Source organism: Microcaecilia unicolor, chromosome 3, assembly GCF_901765095.1.
Source record: "Microcaecilia unicolor chromosome 3, aMicUni1.1, whole genome shotgun sequence".
Classification (NCBI taxonomy): domain Eukaryota; kingdom Metazoa; phylum Chordata; class Amphibia; order Gymnophiona; family Siphonopidae; genus Microcaecilia; species Microcaecilia unicolor.
In genome coordinates this window covers 428,291,618-428,304,643 of record NC_044033.1, presented here as the reverse complement: position 1 = coordinate 428,304,643, position 13,026 = coordinate 428,291,618, and positions in this window count along the sequence as shown.

Sequence of the window (13,026 nt, the reverse complement as noted above, 5' to 3'; positions counted from 1 at the left end):
CTGGGCCAGCATGATCAGAAAAACGAAGTCACCAGACAACAAAGGTAGAAAAAAATCATTTTATTTTTATTATAGTGTTTGGAATATGTCCACTTTGAGAATCAGGTGCTCAACATTAAAAATGTATATTTATTTACTTATTTATGGCATTTTATCCCACATTAAACATGAATTAGATTGGAACCTGGGATCATTTTTTTTTTTTTCCTGGAGAGAGTAATGCATTGGCCCCTCCCATGCTCTCTCCCCGGCTATAGCCAGCTCTGCAATTTTGAGGGGAGGCGCAGAGGTGGATGGGGGGGGGGGGGGGGGGAGGTGCAGAGGTGGACCGGGGAGAGAGCCTGTTGTTAAACATTTACCAGCACACCACTGTCTACTGCCCACCCATCCAACCTGTTGGTCCACCCAAAAATTGCCTTCTGGCTACACCACTGCTACATGGGGAATGACTTGAGGAACGTCTTGAGAAAACACTTGGGAAATAGTGAAAAATCTTGATGGAATTACAGTAGATTAAGGATAGATCAGCCCCTAGAACAGCTGCTGATCACAAAGGCAAGCTAGGAAAACTGGACTCTCTCACACAGCCCGCAGAGGGGCAGAGAGGGGGAGCTGGCCCTAGTTCAGAGCTAACAGCCAATAGGGAAAGCTCACAAGGAGTCAATCACAGGAACTGCAAATTATAGGAAAAGCAGTCCTAATACACAGTGCTATCTATTACACAAACAATGCAATTAAATACAAATAATACTGATATTAGATATACACAACAATACACCCTGCCTCCGTGAATATGGGGGGCAGAGCATCTGGTGTATACCAAAAGGCAGAATAAGCAGTTCTCAGACGTTTAAGATAATCCACCCACTCAGTAGCTCAGCTGACTCCAAAATGGTTTGTTCTGAACCAATTATTTACTTAGGGACCTTTTTACTAAAGCTTATTTGCATTAAGGGGCGTGGAGGAATAGCCTAGTGGTTAGTGCAGTGGACTTTGATCCTGGGGAACTGAACTCAATTCCCACTGCAGCACCTTGTGACTCTGGGCAAGTGACTTAACCCTCCATTTCCTCTGGTACAAAATAAGTACCTGAACATATGTAAACCGCTTTGAATGTAGTTGCAAAAACCTCATTTCCCTTTTACTAAGCTGCAGTAAAAAGGGCCCTGCGCTTGCAGCAGGGGCTGTTTTTGCTGTGCGCTGAGGCCCTTTTTACCGCAGCGGGTAAAAAGGCCGAAAAAGCCATGGCCATGCGGTAAGATTGCTCTTACTGTGTGGCCGTGCGGGGGAAGCACTTACCGCCATTCACTGAGGTGGTGGTAAGGGCTCCCGAGCTCAATCGGTGGTAACCCCCTGCGTAAATACTTTTTGAATATTTCTGCTAGTGCTGGAAATACCACACGCTGGGGGTGGAACTACCACCGGCACCCGCATTGATCTGGCGGTAGCTCCAGATTAACACAGGTAAACCCATGGTGGGCTTACTGCAGTTTAGGGTCCCTAAATGCTGCAAATTCTATTTTATACTTATGGCCCATGAGGCACTTAGCTTATGCTAATGTCCATTAGTGTGTGCTAGCATTACTTAAATTGCATCACAATCAGACTGAATAGCAAATCATCATAAGCTACCTATGATAAAACAAAACTTAAACAAATTGCATACAACTCAAACAAGACCATAAAGTCCATGCAAAGTCCACCTAAAGTCCGCACAAAGGATACTGTCCAAAAACATGAAAGGGTAGATCTTCCTCAGGCACTAAGCCTTTCCTTTTGTTTTCAATGGCTGGCTGTCAGCTGTGACAAATTATAATGCTCTTAAATCTGGGAACTGCAGATGCTAGCATGCATTCGGTTTGGAAATTAATCCCCAGAGTATAAAGTCCACACTGGTGCTTCTCAATGGGCTCACTAAACGCAGTGATAAGAAAGTGCCACTGATGTAAATAGCCCTTAGCTCCCTCTACCTCAGAAAGGCCAACTAGGAGTCTGTGTAGTTGTGATATGACTGAGCTGACCAGGCCCTCTGAATAGACTTTCCAGGTAGGCACAGCTATAAATCAGGCACTGCAATAACATTAATAACCACAATAAAAATTTACACTGGCTTCTTTCTTTCAGCAAGTGCTTCAATCTTCTTGTCTCTCAAATCTTACCACTGGGAGTGGCAGGGATTACACACAGTTCTCCACACCTATAGTTCCTGCAAGTGAAGACAGAAAAACTTAAGTCACTATTAGGATTCCACTTACAGTTCAGAATAATTGATCTAACCTTTCAAACTATTTGGAAGTGTATAACCTTTTTTACTTTCCATTCTAACTGCCCCCCCCCCCCCCCCCCCAAATCAGGTGACACCTTGATAGGGTGTGACAACCCATTGTTTAAATGACTCTTGAGGGGCAGACATGTGTAAAAATGGTGTTGCTCCTCCTTTTAAGTGCACCTCATATGACAGGGGGACAATTTAGGAATATCTAGCTCCAACCGGTATCCTTATCACCAAGTAGTAGGAATCATGTTACATTTTCATTTTAGGTATTTTACAGACTGTGTTTGGGGTGTGGCAGTCACATGCCATGGACTGTGTTTAGGCCTTGTCAGACACAACGCCTTTATCAAGATGTTTCTTTCTGAATTAAAGAGACTGCCTTTTGTTCCTGACCATGTGATGCAACAGGCTTCGGGCTTACTGAATAAAGCATTTACCTTATTTCTCCAACCTTGGCTGCCTGTGTTATTTCTTTGGAGGCTTACCATCAACCTTCACTCACAGTATCACACAACATTTAATTTTCTTAAGCTATGTTGATGTTACTGCCATTTAGCATTATTACATCGTGATTTTTGTGCATTCGAAATATTTGAGTTAACATACAGTAAAACAACGCCATTTAAATGTGTCAGAATTTTGCAGTCACGGTGACAAATTTTCTTCACAGTGCTGACTGAGCTTCCAGTTCTTGAGATAATATTCGTCCACTATCACTTTTGTTCTGCAACTTTGTGTGAATTCTCATTTTGTCCGCTATCAACCCCTTGCCCATGATTGCTGTTCTGATCCAAAATGCTTTTAAAGAAATTATTTCTAAATTATCATATTATCAAATACAAATAACTCAAATTCAAATTATGGCTTACAAAAGTCTACACCATTGTGACATCATTAAAAGTAAGCTGGTACAGGAGGCATGGGAGTCCCGGATTTTAGTAATTATTATCGAGCGGCACAGCTTACAGCTCTTTTTGATTGGATTAACTCTCCCTTGAAACGATGGGTACAACTGGAACAGTCTCTGCTGGGTGAGATGCCACTAGATTGACTACCATGGCTTCCTCTATCACAGCTGCATACCAGGATGTCTCTTGTACCCTATAGCACAGCGTGTATACTTGGTGAATGGTATGCTATTAGGAAGGTGTTGTTCCCAACACAATGGTATTTTTTTGATACTCCCATTTTGTATACCCCAGGCTTTTTGCTGTCCCATCTTACTGGGGTGTTTCATAGTTGGGAGTAGAGACTTGCACGGGAACGGGGTTTGCGGGATTCCCGCGGGGACGGAAGCAGTTCTGCGGGGATCCCGTGGGGGCGGAAGCAGTTCCTGTGGGGTTCCCGTGGAAGTGTATGCTGCACTTGCGCCAGCCTCTCACCTACCGAGTACCAAGTTCTTTGAGTGCTGTCTCCTCCTCCTCCTCCTTGCTTTAACAGCACAGATGTGGAAAGCCTCCATTAAGGAGGTGGTAGAGATATAAATGGTGACGAAATTCAAAAAGACATGGGATGATCACAGAGGATCTCTATTTAGAAAATGGAAGTTATAAAAAAACCTAAACTTAAATGGCTGCATGTGTATGGATGTGTCGTGTGACACTTACATGGTGACTCTGGCTGTGATGAACTAGGGCCGATACCGGGAGACCTGAACGGTCTGTGTCTCATATATGGCAATCTAGTTTTGGATGGGCTGGAAAAGGTTTAGACAGCAACTTTAGTGGCTGGAACATGAGGACAGTTCTGGACAGACTTTTACGGTCTGTGTCCCACAAATGAGAAGATGAATAGGCTGGAGTGGGCTTTGAGGGCAACTCCAGCAGTTGGAGCATAAGGATAGGGCCAGGCGGACTTCAATGGTCTATGTCCCAGAAACGCCACAGAAAGACCATAATCACGTATATAATATCACAGTCATTGTTGATTTAATCATGAATTGATAATGATTGTGACTATTGGGCAGACAGGATGAACCGATCCAGTTTTTATCTGCTGTCATTTACCATTACTATTAATTCTCTCTGCTTCCGGGTTCTGACATAAGCATGAGCATCAGATGTCACCTGATCTACTGGCGCATGCATGTGGTGATCTCTTAGCACACAGTGCCAGTGAATCAGAGAAGTCTTAAATGTGCGCATCAGAGTGTTCCAACTTCCGTTTCTTCCTTGCCTGCAGTGCTGTGGCTCAAACCCAGAGACTGAGAGAGCTGACAGGAATTTTGTTTAATGTACCATTAAATTCTTGTGGGTGAGGACAGGTTAAATTCTTGTGGGGACGGATAAGATTCCCTGTGGGGACGGGCGGGGATGGGTTAGATTCCCCACGGGGACGGGCAGGGATGGGTTAGATTCCCTACGGGGATGAATGGGGACGGGCTGGATTCCAGTGGGGACGGGTGGGGACGGGTTGGATTTCTATCCCCATGCAACTCTCTAGTAGGGAGACAAGCCAGCTTATAATCAAAAGTGATCGCCGGCCATCTTCCGACACAAATTGGGAGATGGCCGGCGATTTCTTAAAAGCGGCGAAATCGGTATAATCGAAAGCGGCATTTTTGACAGCATTGCTGCTTTCCTGTTGCTTCGCCGGCGAAAGTTCAAGGGGGCGTGTCAGTAGATTAGCGAAGGCGGGACATGGGCGGGCATGGGCGTGGCTACCAGATGGCCGGCTTTCACCGATAATGGAAAAAAAAAAAGCGGCGTTAAGCAGTATTTCGCCGGCTTTACTTGGTCCTTTTATTTTCACGACCAGGCCTCAAAAAGGTGCCCCAACTGACCAGATGACCACTGGAGGGAATGGGGGATGACCTCCTCATACTCCCCCAGTGGTCACCAACCCCCTTCCTTACTAAAAAAATAAAACTAAAAACGTTTTTTGCCAGCCTGTATGCAAGCCTCAAGTGCTGTACCCACCTCCATGACAGCAGAAAGTGTTGTATCCTCCGACAGCCTTTCCCTGGTTGCGATGTGGCTCTCGGGTGAGTGTGACACCTTTTCTGTTAGGTGCCCTGCAGAGTCACATTAGCAATGCATTGTGGTGGGTGTAGGGTACTGGGCTCTACTCCCATGGTGCTTTTCCCCTCTGCTAACTGGGTCAGAGTGTGACCTGTTTTGTTTCCTGTTGTAGTCCATGCGGTAGTGGCCATTTTTGTAAGCCAGTTTTAGTTCCCTTTCCTGTGTTACCCACGTTAGAGAACATAGTTCTTACCTTGAATGGTGCTGAAAGAGGGCATTTTACACCATTGTGCCAGCTCTGACCTACTGCTAATCTTAGTACCAGGGGACTCTTTGCCAGTGGGGCACAACCTCTGATCTGCAGTTAACTGTGAGTAAACGTGGTTATTTCAAGAAAGGACTTTTTCAGAGAGATTAGTCTTCAGGTGTGAACTGGTGTGCCAAAGTTATACAGCAGCAATAAGTCCTAGAGGCTGTATGCAGGTCCCTGGAGCAATTTTTAGTGGGTGCAGTACATTTGTGGGTAGTGGGTTTGGGGGGCTCAGCTCCCAAAGTAAGGGAGCATTGCACGTGGGAGTTTTTCTGAAGTCCACCGCAGTGACCCCTAGGGTGGCTGGTTGGTGTCCTGGCATGTCAGGGGGGCCAGTGCACTAAAAATGCTGGCTCCTCCCATGGCCATATGCCTTGAATTTGGCCGGGGTTTGAGATGGCCGACATAACTTTCCATTATCGCTGAAAAACAAACCTGGCCATCTCAAACCCGGCAAACTCCACGGCATTTGGCCGGGCTAAACCGTATTATCGAAAAAAAAGATGGCCGGCCATCTTTTTCGATAATACGGTTCCGGCCAACTGTAGCGCTGCCGCCAACATAGATCGCTGGTGATCTATTTGGCCGGCGACATTCGATTATGCCCCTCAAGGGGATTGAGGGTTCTGGGCCAATTTTTGGTGCAGGGAACTTTAATCTCCTTTGAAGTCTGACGTGGTCGGTATGGGTTGCTTGATACTGATTATTTTTTTATTGTCAATTACGCGATTTTATTCGCAGATAGGTTCTTCCGGATTGGAAGGGTGATCAGGCCATATTGATACTCTTTAGACTTGGGAGACAGAAAGGATTGCTCTCTAGAATATATAAAGTGTTGTTGTATATTAGTCCCATTACTCAAAAATATGAACATCGTTGGGAAAATGTTATTGGGGTCCTCTTTACCTGTTTCATAATGGCAGTCGATTTATGTGCAGGTTACTAACGTTTCCATTGCCTCCAATTATATAGCGCATAGATTTAAGATGCTTTATCAGTGGTATTATACTCCAGCATGATTACGAAAGATGTTTGGTTCTGGTTCGGGGCTTTGCTGGAGAGATTGTGGTTTGGAAGGGAAATTAGTTCATATATGGCGGCTTGCCCAAAATTATTGGGACATGATGGGTCAATTTTTGCAAGACCTGGTGGGGCAACCTTGCACACCTTCCATATTCTCCTTTTCTCTTAATGGGTCTTCTGCTACTTCTCGGCTGGTACATATCATGGTCACCACAGCGCAGCTATGTTTAACCTCTGCTTGGAAAACTCTTGACCCACCAACTAGAGAACATTTGTTGGCTAAATTAGACTATCTTTACTTGATGTCAAAACTAATGGCTCTTAAATATGATCTTATGGGTTTCCTCTATGTAGTGTGGAATCCTTATAGATGATTGTTAGGCCTTAAATGACGAATGGTGTATGAGATCTGGGCTATTGTTCTTTACAGTTCTCCAGGACATGGATTGAAATATTGATTTGTTTGCTATTTTAACTGTGTTTTTATTTTATTTGTTTTATTTGGTTTTATGCTGTGATTGCAGTTCTAGTTGGCATTCTGTCTGTGTATATACTGATATTAATAAAGTTTGTTATAAATAGTTTTAAAAAATAGTAAGCTGGTACCCCATTTTATTTCCAAATAATGGTAGTTTTATAGTGCAAGTCAATCTAAATTATAGTGACTCACAGACTCATATTCAGAAATGAATTAAAAAGGACCACAGATACCCAAATAATGGTATTACAGTGTCTTCCTGGGGTTAAGGTTTCAATCATCGGTTCAATATAAATCAAACAAAATTAAAACATGGAAAAGAAAATAAGATGATACCTTTTTTATTGGACATAACTTAATACATTTCTTGATTAGCTTTCGAAGGTTGCCCTTCTTCGTCAGATCAGAAATGTGGTAGCTGACAGTGTATATAACAGTCTCTCATAGACAGTCTAGCAGGGTGGGTAGGAGATGTGTATGGGGACTTCAAAGCATTCCATAGAAAGTCTAGCAGGATGTTTGTGGGGAGGGGAGGGGAGGGGAGGGGAGGGGAGGGTGATAAGCAGAGAAATACAACTTTATGGTTTATAATGGGCTAGAAAACCCAGATCCTTGTTAAGTCCTGTCTGTTGGGTGTCAAAATATTCAATCATTCTGACTTCAAAGGTTTTACGTTCCTGTATTGTTTTAAAGTTACCTTTCAGTATTCTCACTGTGAAATCATTGGTACAGTGTCCTGGTTCTGTGAAGTGCTGTCCCACCGGGGTGAGGGCCCTACTGGCTGTATTGTTCATGTGATGTCTATGTAAATTGAATCTTGTCTTAAGCATCTGGCCTGTTTCTCCAATATAGCAACCTTCATTACATTTTTTACACTGAATGATATATACCACATTGGAAGATGAGCATGTGAAAGATTCCTTTATGTTGAATATCTTTCCTTTGTGAATGACTGTGGGGTCCTGTGAAATGTTTTGGCATAGTTTGCAGCTATATATTACAAGGAAGTGTGCCTTTCTGTTCCTTTTCAGTCTGTGTTGGGAGTTTACTTCTGATAAGCTTGTGTTTTAAGTTGGGTGGCTGTCGGAAGGCCAGTACTGGTGGGGATGGGAATATCTCCTTCAGTAATTCATCCTCCTGGAGCAAAGGTTGTAGATCTCTTATGATTTTCCTCAGTTTTTCCAGCTCTGGATTGTATGTCACTACAAGGGGGATTCTATCTGTGGTTTTTTTTCTCTTTGTACTGTAGCAGATTTTCCCTGGGTGTTTTTTTGTTTGATTTCTATTGATTACCTTTAAGAGTGGACTAACACAGCTACCACACCTCTCTACTTAATCATCGGTTCAAAATCCTCATTAAAAACAAAATTTCAAAAATGCTATTAAAATATAATTCAGATTAACTGGTCATGATTATTTGTGTATTGCTACATTTGGTTGGTGTACAAGTTTTTCCTTCTGGGTGATTTTTGCATATTTTTATAGTGCAAACATTTTTGAACATGTGAAAATTGTTGGGTGGTCACCCTAAAAAGTCTGTAACTTCACCGTGTTTAAAGATTATCTATATTTATGAGCTGAGTGGAATAAGATTGATAATAACAAATAAAGCTATAAAATTTCACATTGAAATTCCACACGGTTACCGAGAAAACAGCAAAAAAACGCTAGAAAGTTGATTTTTTTTATTTTTTTTATTTGGTTGTCTCACCCTGAAGTCATCATCAGTGTCTCGGTCTCCCACCCAGCACCCACTAGTCTGTCTATTGCCCCCATTATCCCATGTTTTCCCATTCATTGTGCTCTACCAGCAGGCACAAGCAACTCTCTACATCCTCCAGCTTACACTGCACTCCGTGGCCCTCTAATGATGCCTCTTCTTTGGTTTTTAAAGGATGTTGACACCATTAACACCACCACCTCCCTCTGTTCTTTTGACATGCTCTTCTTTAGCCCATATAGGCCCATTGATGCTGCAGCTTCATTCCAGCCCAGAGAAAAGTTACTCATGTCACTGTCTCCATCTCTTCTTGGCCTCTTCATCCTCCTCTTTGGTGAATGTGGGCCCACTGATGCAGAAGCTTCATTCCAGCCCACAGAAGCTACTAATGTCATTGAGGCAGATGCAGCAACCAAACGTAAAAAAATCAAAATCGTTAAAGTCCCTAACGATTTTTAAAAAACGAAGAATGCACCAAAAAAAAAAGTCACACATGCTCAGATCGGTATTCAAACGTACAATGTATCAAAGAATCACAATACACATCGGTAATCGGCCCCTAAATCATGCGCAGAGCAGCCAAGCGTTTTGCTGGCTGCTCTGCGCATGCTGCAAACGTAAAAACAAACAAAAAAAAAGCCACAACACATACACGTGGCTACCCGGTCAGCAAAATCCAAAAACAAAGGATCAGGAGGGGGCAAGGGCGCTCGTCCGAGGCGTCCTGTATGGACGGCCTTGCCCCCCCCCCCCCCCCGGCTGCTCCCCACTTTCCCCCGCTTTCCCACCCACCATGAAAAAGCAAAATGCTAGCTGCCCCGGTCCCCCTCCCTTCCTGTTCTTGTGTTCTGCAGAGCTAACTCCGCCTCCCGTCATTCTTTCGCCCCGTGCCCCACCCCCGCTGCCCCCCTGAGGTCGACTACGCCGCTCCCCCCCTCCACCGAGACCCCCCTCCCTATTAACGACCCGAGCAGCGCCTCTCACCTCTTTCTGAAGCGCTGCACGGGCAGGAAGATCTATTGTGTTGGTTGTAGAGTCTCCATGACGTCTCTTCTTCCCTGGCCCAGGCCCCGCCTCCTTCTGACGTAGGTTACTTACGTCAGAAGGAGGCGGGGCCTAGGCCAGGGAAGAAGAGACGTCATGGAGACTCTACAACCAACACAATAGATCTTCCTGCCCGTGCAGCGCTTCAGAAAGAGGTGAGAGGCGCTGCTCGGGTCGTTAATAGGGAGGGGGGTCTCGGTGGAGGGGGGGACCGGCGTAGTCGACCTCAGGGGGGCAGCGGGGGTGGGGCACGGGGCGAAAGAATGACGGGAGGCGGAGTTAGCTCTGCAGAACACAGGAACAGGAAGGGAGGGGGACCGGGGCAGCTAGCATTTTGCTTTTTCGGGGGGGGGGGGGGGCGGCGGAAAGGGGGGAGCAGCGGGGGGGGGGGGGGGCAAAGCCGTCCATACAGGACGCTCCTGATGAGCGCCCTTGCCCCCTCCCGATCCTTTTTTTATTTTTTTTATTTGATGTGTTTTCTGACGTCCTTTGGACCAATCACAGCGCTTTTAGCTCTGCTAATGCGCTGGGATTGGCTCAAAGTTTGTTTATTTTTTCACTTAATGATTTTTCCTGGCACAGAGCTGTCCTAACGAGAGGTCCAGACCTCTCGTTAGATTTCCTGCCTTTTTCCTGCGTAAAGGCAATCGGAAAAGGTTAGTGCATGTCGTTTCAATGGGGTTTTCACACTAATTGCTCATCTCCATTCCGTTTTCGTTAGCTGCTGGCTTCCTCGGTAAAAGCCCTTTGATGCATGCAACGGATCAAATTTTCCTCGTTGGAGGGTCATTAAAGGCTCATTTAGCTTTAGTGCATCTGCCTCATTGTCTCCATCTTCTTCCAATGGCCGTTCATTCTCCTCTAAAATGCTCCTTTTTGGTGAATGTGGGACCACTGTTGGTGCTACCTTCTCTTTAGCCTGTGCAGGTTTAACTAAATTCCCTCTTCTTCAATCTACGTGAACCATAGGCACCATGACAAACAAGTTATTCCAAGTTTATTAATACTTGATATACCGCCTAACATAAATTCCATCTAAGCGGTTTAGAGTACAGAAAAAAAATCAATTCAGAAAGAAGTGGTTATGATCTTGAAAATGATAATAGACCAGAAACTTTGAATAATAAAATGAACATTATTATAGATGATTAATAGCGAGATTATTGTTTTTCCCAGAGTTCTGGGTATGACTCCTAAAGTTTTCCTCAGAAATATTTCCTCAATTATTACTTTAAAAGGAGTGAAGCCGGGTGTAATCCAATTAGGTGGAACTTTGTTCCTCAAATACCCCTGCAAATGTGTAATAAAATATCAGTCAAATAAGTATGTATTCTATGAACCGTCACAACTCTCCGCCTTTCTAGCTGCTAAAGAGATTAAGGGGGATATTGGATTATAGCTCTTATTAAACTATATAGGGGTATTAAATAGAAGCTTCTGATACAGTCTTATTTCCTGTAACTTTTCTTTAATTATCCATAATCGAATATTTTGAATCCCACAACTTGTGGATTTAAGTAAACTTGCTGTATGTATTTCCTCGATTAGGGTTTATCCTCTTATTATATGATGACAGCAATTGTTTAATTTCTTGACAAGTATTAGTTTTTGCTTGTTTTGTATTATATAAATAAATAAATATTTTTTAAAAAAGGAGTGAAGCCTGTGAAAACTGGGATTACTTAATCAGTGGGATTTGAATTAGAGACTTAAGTATATGTATTGTTAAATAACTTCTGGTTTTTAAAAGAGAACGAATGTAATCAGATATATTATTTCTAACTAATATTTTTTTATTTCTAAATTTTTTTTCTGTTTTGGTCTTAACTCATACATATACACAATGTTAAATGTTAATACAGTTTGATTTGTTACTCAATGTATAATCCATGCGTTCTAATCATTTACACTTGATAAAATATTCAAAAAACTTTTTGCACACATAATTTAAATTTATGCTTTTAGATTTATTTGTCGCTATTTTTTTGTCGGTTTGTTTATTTATGATGTATACTATGCTATTGTTTGTCACCAGTTATATCATCCATTTTGTTCAGGATATATTTGTAACAAATTGTTTTATTTGTCTCATTGTTTTAATCAGGTCTTAAAGACCCCTGAGGCAGGCCTTTTGGGCCGAAACACGGCCGTGTCGGGTCATTTTTTAAAAAATGTTCGTCATTTTTTATGTGAATAAACATATTTGGTATCCTCGTTCAATTTCCTCACTTTTTTCTCCACATCTCACGGTTCCGTGAGGGTTTTTACCTCCTGTTTGTTTTATCTTATAACTAATATTGGACAATAAGTATGTTTTCAATGAAATAATTGACTATACACTGTATTGGCCTTGAAGAAGCCAACCAGATGATCAATGAGGAATAATGAATTAGACGAGTAATATCTGGGGATAATCAGGTTAATACCACATTTTTTTCCCTGTTTACTGTTTAATTGATCTCCTTGTCTTGTTTCACTCTCCCTATTTAGTGGTCTAAGGAAGAGAATAGAATTACCTGACTGAAATAATTCCTTTGTATTACTTTTTCTGTATTGCTGGCAAGTTGTTTTATCGCTTGTAAAAACTTAAATGGTTATAAATAAAAAAAATTAAAAAATAAAGTAGAAAAGAACTATAATATGGTCAGATAAACAAGACAAAGGAATGAGATAAAAGACTAAGAGCTGAGATGTGGCTAAGATTAGCAAGGAGATACACCATTATGTAGTCTCATTCAGGTCAGCAGTCAGCGAAGCAGGGCAGAAGTCAAAAGCTACAGCAAACAGCAAAGAGTTTATAAACAGCTTGAGAATCTGAAGGTAGACAAAGCTATGGGGCCGGATGGGATATAGCCCAGGATACTAAGGGAGCTCAGGGAGGTCCTTGTGGGACCTCTTAAAGATTAATTAATAGATCTTTAGAGATGGGAGAGGTTCCGCGGGATTGGAGATGAGCGGATGTGGTCCCTCTTCACAAAAGTGGAGACAGGAAAGAAGTGGGAAACTACAGACCGGTAAGTCTCACGTCGGTGGTAGGAAAAATAATGGACTCACTGCTGAAAGAAAGGATAGTTAACTTTCTAGAAGCCAACGGGTTACAGGACACGAGGCAACATGGCTTTACCAAAGGAAAATCCTGCCAAACAAATCTAATTGACTTCTTTGACTGGGTGGCCAAAGAACTGGATGAAGAACGTGCAGTAGATGTAATCTACT